Genomic DNA, 6,054 nt, shown 5'->3' on the forward strand with positions numbered 1-6,054 from the left:
GTCAAAAAAAAAAAAGCCTCTGGTGATCGGAGGCTCAGCTGGGATTGTCCGAACCCTTTCAAAGCATTTTTTCTACAAGCTCTTCGGCCGAAGAGCTTGTAGAAAAAATGCTTTTAAAAGTAAAAAAAAAAAAAAGTTGGCCACGCCCACCCACACACACACCAAGCCACACCCACAGAACCGGTAGTAACAAATTTTTACATTTCCCCCCTGCCCTAGATCATTTTAGATAAATGGCTGTCTAGCTTTTCCTTCAAAACCTGCAGTGATGGAGCAGCCCCGATTTCTGGAGGCGAGCAGTTCCATTGGTTCATTGTCCTCCCTGTTAGGAAGTTTCTCCTCAATTCCAGGTTCCTTCTCTCCTTGATTAGTTTCCACCCGTTGTTTTCTCGTCCTGCCTTCAGGGGCTTTGGAGAATAACCTGTCCCCCTTTTCTTTGGGGCAGCCCCACAAATACTGGAAGACTGCTATCACCTTCCTCCTAGTCCTCTTCTTCAATACTGTAAACTAGCCGTACTCAATTGCTGCAACCGTTCTTCATATGTTTTAGTCTCCGGGCCTTTAATCCTCTTAGTTGCTCTTCTCTGCACTTTTTCCAAAGTCTCAACATCTTTTTTGTAACGTGGGGACCAAAACTGGATGCAGGATTCCAGGTGTGGCCTTACTGAGGCTTTATAAAGCAGGAGAATCTAGTGCGATTTTAGAGCATCCCAGCTGCCAGGGCTGAAGTGCAGTTCAAGGACCCCCCCCATCCTTATCTTCCTGAAATCATAAGGTGGGAGTAAGGCTTGGACTGGGGTCCCTTTTGGGGTGTTTCCCTCTCCCCTCCTTTTTCCTTTCCTCAAACAATAAAAAAAAACAACCCCAGAGCTGTCAGTCACTTCCCAGTCCTTCAGCTAATTAGCCATCTTCTTTCAAATGATTAATCAATTAGCCAATTAAAATAAATACTACAGTAGCTCAGGGTTGGTGTTATCTGGAGACTATACAATTAAGATGGCAATTGCTCTTGACTAAATAACACAGACAAGCCAGCATTGTTGGGGAAATCATTTCGTCGGGCAGGGATTGTCAGAAATTGGTCCCGCGATCCCATCGGCGTGCCTGGCTCTGCCGGCCGGCGAACGGCCTCAGCTCTGGCCCGAAGAGGCTCAAGAACAGACTGGGAAGAAACGAAATAAAAATGGCTTTGCCGCCACCACCAACTCCTAAAGACAACTAGTGTTTGCACAACGAGTATAGGAGAAGAGAAGGCAGAGACAGGAGGTGGAGTTAAGCAAATCATTAGCCCGGAGTCCTTGCATTCCCACAAACCGTCTTACTCTAATTCCTCTGTTGACTTTTATTTAGTGCCAATTATTGCTGACCATTACTCAACTAGATTCTTGTTTATAGGCGTGAGCAATAAATCAGTTTAACTAGGAACTCAATGCGAGGTCCAATTTTCCTGCCTGACAATGAGTTAACGGAGCTAAATTCGCACAACCAACTCGGTCTGGTTAATGCTCATTTTTCATGACTCCGGAGTGGTGCAAACTCGCCTCCTTTGGTTAATTTCAGAGCGGGTGATGTTGGCTTGGCTCCAGGAAGTGGTGCCACCGACGAACATGGGTTAAAAGAGGTTGTCTGAAGGCAGCCACGTAATTGGGGGAGGGAGAGGCATTTAGGAATTTCTCCTGTAGAAACAGGGCAGGGTACTGATTATATACAGTAACTGGGGTCACCATTCTGCCCTTCTATCAATTTTTCACACACATACACACACACACACACACACCCCTCAATGGATGTTTGTGGTTCAGGCCATCAAACCGACCCATTGCCCTCTTACACAATGGAATACTTACAACCAAGTCCTCCACCTACAACCATTCCTTTTAGTGACCGTTCAAGTTATAACAGCACTGAGAAAAGTGACTTATGACCGTTTTTCACACTTACGACCGTTGCAGCCTCCCCGTGGTCACATGATCCAAATTCAGAGGCTGGGCAACTGACTCATATTTATGACGGTCGCAGTATCCTGGGGGTGTGTGTGTCTCACGATCCCCTTTGGAGACCTTCTGATGAGCAAAGTCAATGGGGAAGCCAAATTCACTTAACAACCGTGTGACTGACTTAACTTTATGACTCACTTAAGAACAGTGGCAAGAAAGGTTGTAAAATGGAGCAAAATTCCATGAACGACTGTCTCACTCAGCAACGGAAATGCTAGAATCAGTTGTGGTCGTAAGTCGAGAACTACCAGTATTTGTCTGTCTGTTCATTTATCTGAAATGGTGTAGGGTGTAGGCAGGGGGCTGGACTAGAAGACCTTCAAGGTCCCTTCCAACTGTTATTCTACTCTACTCTACTCTACTCCACTCCACTCCACTCCACTCCACTCCATTCCATTCCATTCCATTCCATTCCATTCCATTCCATTCTATTCCTGTTCTGTTCTATTCAATTCTATTTTCTTCTATTTTCTTCTCTTGTCTTCTAAATTCTTCATTCTTCCATTCCATTCCATTCCATTCCATTCCATTCCATTCCATTCTATTCTATTCTATTCTATTCCTGTTCTGTTCTGTTCTGTTCTGTTCGATTCTATTTTCTTCTATTTTCTTCTCTTGTCTTCTAAATTCTTCATTCTTCCATTCCATTCCATTCCATTCCATTCCATTCCATTCCATTCCATTCCATTCTATTCTATTCTATTCTATTCTATTCCTGTTCTGTTCTGTTCTGTTCTGTTCGATTCTATTTTCTTCTATTTTCTTCTCTTGTCTTCTAAATTCTTCATTCTTCCATTCCATTCCATTCCATTCCATTCCATTCCATTCCATTCTATTCTATTCTATTCTATTCTATTCCTGTTCTATTCTATTCTATTCTATTCTATTCTATTCTATTCTATTCTATTCTCCAGGAGGAATAGATTCTGAGACTAAGAATAGCTAATTTTGATTCTTGGAATGTTAACATTGTTTTCATGTTTTCTTTTTATTCAATTTCTAGGGAGTCAGTGATGCAGTTATGCAGCCCCAAACCTGCTCCCTGCACGCAGCCCTCCGAATCCTAACAGCATCTTCAGACAGAGGGGCGGCATTTTTCCACAGGACTTTTTGGACGCTCATAACAACAGAATAAGAGAGTTGGAAGGGACTCTAGAGGTCTTCTAGTCCAACTCTCTGCTTGAGCAGAGGAACTTAAACCAGGGGTGTCCAACCTTAGAACTTAGAACCCATACTGGCTGAGGAATTCTGGGATTTGGAGTCCACGAGTCTTAAAGTTCCCAAGGCTCGGCACCCTTATGCTATACTATTCCAGACAAATGACTGTCCAAAGCCTTCAGTGATGGAGCAACCACAACTTCTGGTGGCAAGTCATTCCACTGGTTAATTGTTCTCACTGTCAGGAAGTTTCTCCTTAGTTCTAGGTTGCTTCTCTCCTTGATTAGTTTCCAGCCATTGCTTCTTGTCCTGCCCTCAGAGTTGGTAGGAACCTTAGAGGTCTTCTAGTCTGACCCCTTGCTCAAGAAGGAGACCCTATAGTGCCATTTCAGACAAGTGGCTGTCCAGTCTCTTCTTAAAAACCTCCAGGGATGGAGCACCCACGCCGTCTGAAGACAAGCCTGGCTAATGGTTCTCACTGTCAGGAAATTCTAGGTTGGCCCAGCCTTAAGAGCCGCAGGAAAGGCAGGAGCATCGTTTGCACAACCCAGCCAAGTGCCACCAGTTTTATCCAAGCATCCCACGTCTCCCTGGTGACCGACATCCCTCATCCTGGGGGGGTGCTTGTGGTGGTGGTGGGGGAAGGCCGGGGTCCCGCTGGCTGGACCCAGGAGCTGCAGCCTCCCCGGAGTCTCTTGATCAGGCCAAGTAGCGAATTAGCATCAAGCTTGACAGAAAAGCTAATACCCTTAATATGTCTTTGTCCCCTGGAGCCGGAGAAATCTCAGACAGTTATCGCTTTCCTTTAATCCATCTTAACAGGGCGCAGTGGAAAATACAGTGCGAGGGGCTTAATGAGGCCGGCCCCGTCTCCTGGCTGGTTTTACAAGATAATTTCTCTCTCTCTCTTGCTCTCTCTGAAGAAATCTTTTGCCTGGAAATCCATGCAAGTCCCTGACCGATGGGGAACACGCAAAACACACACACACACACACACACACACACACACACACACACACACACACACCCCTTCCAGGGTCTGGGGCTGCAGGAGCAGAAGAGAATGACAGTGTTGGGAGGGACCTTGGAGGTCTTCTAGTCCAACCCGCTGCTCAAGCAGGAGACCGGTTTCAGACAAGTGGCTGTCCAGTCTCTTCTTAAAAACCTCTAGTGATGGAGCGCCCACAACTTTTCTGGTGGCAACAGTTCCACTGGTTAATTGTCCTCACTGTTAGGAAGTTTCACCTTAATTCCAGGTTGCTTCTCTCCTTGATTAGTTTCCATCTGTTGATTCTTCTGCTGCCTTCTGGTGCTTTGGAGAATAAACTGACCCCCTCTTCTTTGGGGCAGCCCCTCAAATACTGAACACTGCTATCCTGTCCTCCCTGGTCCTTCTTTTCTCTAGACTGGCCAAACCCAAAATCCTGCGACCGTCCTTCCTATGTTTTAGTCTCCAGGCCTTTGATCACCCTAGTTGCTCTTCTTTGCACTTTTTCCAAAGCCTCAACCTCTTTTTTTGCAACGTGGTGACCAAAACTGGACGCAGGATTCCAGGTGTGGGGTTATGAAGCGGTGCTACTTCATGTGGTTTTGATTTTATGCCTCTGATTACACAACCAAGGATTGTATTTGCTTTTTTGGCTGCTGTAAAAGTACATTTTTCCCCTGCCCCCCCCTTTGCAGCTCAAGCAACTAGGGAGGGTCCCTCCTTAGATGTTTGCCAGGCCTTCATTCCTGCTGCGGACTCAGCTGCCTCTTCTCTGATCATTGCCTAGTCTGTATCTTTTCCTTCTGTCTCCCCCAAACCTCCTTCCCAGTGAGGGGGCTGGCCCTGACCAGACCCCTCCACCCCCAGTAGGTTTTCTCTTATAGGGGAAGCGTTCCTCCTTCCAGCAGTGTGTGTGTGTGTAGCCAAGTGCCCAACCTCTCCCCCTACCCTGAGGTTGAACGGCTTCTAGGGCACCCTAAGAAGGGGTCAAAGGAGGCAGGTTTGCACAATCGATGCCTAATCCTTTTTAAGTGCCTTGCATGTGTTGTGGGTTTTGTCTTGCATAGAACACACACACACACACACACAAGGGCAGGGTTTGGATTAGAGGATTGTGCCTGCCGTGGTGACTTTTTTTGAGCTACCCTCCCTATAGACACCCCCAAACAGATTGCAACCAACTGAAAGGGTTGGGCTAGCCCAGGGGTCTGCAAACTTGGCTCTTTTAAGGCTTGTGGACTTCAACTCCCAGAGTTCCTCAGCCAGCTTTGCTGGCTGAGGGACTCTGGGAGTTGAAGTCCACAAGCCTTAAAAGAGCCAAGTTTGCAGACCCCTGGACTAAGTAGGTTCCCCCATTAATCAGGGTACCTGTATCTGGTCTTTTAAAGGCTATTTAAACCAGAGGTCACCCCTCCCCCCTCCTCCCAGCTACAGACCTGGCCTCAAGAGGGATGAAAGCAGGACAAGCACCCCAAAATCCCCAGCCTGGACAGAGCGGTCATTGGCTAAGAGCCCTGCTGGCTGGGAATTCTGGGCGGCGTAGTCCCAACATAGCCGTGTGTTTTATTTGTTCAAATACGGGCTCTTGGCACGAAAAGGCATGTTGAAGAGAGACAAAAGGCCCCATCTGTCTGTCTCTATGTTGGGGAGGGGTCTTCTCCAAGCCCCCCACTCACCCACCCACCCAACACAGAGGGTTCTCTCTACCGCACCCCCTCCTTTCCTCACGCCCAGCTGCTCAGGAGAAGCTGTTTTAATTATCCTGTTTAAGGAGCCCGCTTGCCCCCCCCTTCCACTGCAGCATGGGCCTGAAGGACTCCAAAGACAATTAAGACCCCAGAAAATCTGCCCCCCCCACCTTTTCCCGATCAACTTTAATTGGGGAGCCACGATCTTAATTAACCTCTGAGC

Source organism: Ahaetulla prasina, chromosome 3 (assembly GCF_028640845.1).
Source record: "Ahaetulla prasina isolate Xishuangbanna chromosome 3, ASM2864084v1, whole genome shotgun sequence".
Taxonomy (NCBI): Eukaryota; Metazoa; Chordata; class Lepidosauria; order Squamata; family Colubridae; genus Ahaetulla; species Ahaetulla prasina.